The following is a 2,054-nucleotide window of genomic DNA, read 5'->3' on the forward strand; positions in this document are numbered from 1 at the left end:
TAATGGACAATTAAAAAGCAATCCTGGTCCCATTCCAGGGATTTTCTCATTTCTTAGTACAACTGTAATTTAGGCACATTGAATAGTGTAATGTGCTATTAGATATTATCAAGTTTATTTTATTCAAGAAAATATGTGACACACCTTATTTGCATTCTTTTAGAGGAAATGTCCTGGAATGGGTTTTGTCTTAGTTCCTTTTTGAGTGTGTCATAAGGTATGTGATAGAATTGAACTTCCCAAGAACAAGAATAGAATTTCTTTCTTTTCTTCTTCTTTTAACTTTTGGAGTAAAGACTGGGTTTTAAGCTTTGAGGCGATTCAATGGCTGCTGTTGCTTATTTTCTCACAAAGTTCCAAGTCCCACTGTGACATACTTCCTATCTCTAACGGCAGATTTTTATATTTCATATTACAATACACTATAATTAATTTTCTTCAGATTTTTTTTTTTTGTGATTTTGTTTTTCACCACCTAGGAGATATTTGAGGTACTCCAGGAAACTACAAAACCAGAGTGGAGGATCAGTGCCTAGACCATTAGAACTCCATTAGTACCTTGCCAACCTCCCAAAATATTAAAGCTATGGTTTAATGTCGAATTTCTGATGGACTTACAGGTCAGTATAATATCATGTGTTAACAAATGCTCACAGAGGAGGTTGTAGATCCCAAAAGATGGCTTTTGCAGAAGGCTTTTACACAAATTAATTCAATGAGCAAGAAGGGCACTTGTGTATTGGGGCATAAGGAATAGGGTAAATCAATTAAATAGTAGAGAAATCTCCAGGAAAATAAAGTGTCTTAACCCAACTCAGTCTTAACAATAACATTGTCATCATTGAAACCAGTAAACTCATTATAAATGCACAATAACTTAAAACGGCTTCTTTTATTAGATATTTTTGCCTAATTGGCCCTGAACCAACTATTGAAACCAGATATTACTTTAAGAACCATGAAGTTTTCTTCCAAGTGTCTAAATAGAATCTCCAATGAGAAAGCTAAAAAGAGTGATTTGCAAATAAATTTACCTGCTGAATTTGTGCCTGGAGCCTCCTGTCTTTACCTAATTCATGTTTGGCTCTTGCTTAGCTCTAGCCATGGTGACACACTAGGAAATTCATGCCAAGTCCTTGTGGGTTGCTGGAACAGTTGCACAAGGCCATGGTGTGCAAGTGAGGACAGAACAAGCCCCCAGGTTTGGGTCCCTCTCAGTAGGGGTTACTCAGATTTGCTCCATGTCAGTTCTCGAAGATCCATTGTGTAGCTGGCTAATTGGTTCTGTTAGCCTGTTGGCATTACAGGGATCCAGAAAGGCAAATTGGTCTCTCGCCACATTCAGAGCTGGGTTTTAACACATTAGTTGTCCTGGATTGAGAGTTCAGGATCCATTAATTTGATACTAAAATGTGGATCTGCCTTGTGCCTTTCGGGGTAGGTTTACAAATTTTTTTTGTAGCGTCTGAAGGTTTACAACTGTATGCAAAGTTTGAAGAGATTTGAGTAGAAAAAGCAGGTAGAAGGAGATGTCACACTACTCAGTAAACATCTCTGTTTTCTTGTCCAAATGTCTTTTGGCAGGCAGATCTGTTTTGGGCTTCCTGCATTTTTTGCCTGGTGATCTGCAGGGTAATTGCATTCCAAAAGATAGCCCAGGCTGCCTTCTTTCTCAAGCTGGAGTTGCTCCTGTGTGATAGATACTGCTGTCTGTCGCAGCCTCCTTGGGGGCAGTGGTAGTTGTCTCTTATCAGGTGTCCTAACTCAGGGAGCATTTTGAATTAATTACCACTCTTTCCCTAAGAAACAAAGTACCCAGTTTCTTTAAGGATGTCTGACATTATTTGGAAATGGATCCTTTTGACTGTTAGACTTTCCTTATTTTTCCTGCAAGTGTGGAATCACTTCATATAACAGGGTTGCTATGGGCTTGATGTTCTCAGCTTCTGAACGCTTTGACCTCACTCAGTTTGTTCTTTAACATGAAATGTTTGTTTGCCCATTTTTTTCCATCTTAGCTCTCTCTCTCTCACTCTCTCTCTCTCTCTCTCTCT

The sequence above is a fragment of the Mastomys coucha genome, unplaced genomic scaffold, assembly GCF_008632895.1.
Source record: "Mastomys coucha isolate ucsf_1 unplaced genomic scaffold, UCSF_Mcou_1 pScaffold15, whole genome shotgun sequence".
In the NCBI taxonomy this organism is placed as follows: domain Eukaryota; kingdom Metazoa; phylum Chordata; class Mammalia; order Rodentia; family Muridae; genus Mastomys; species Mastomys coucha.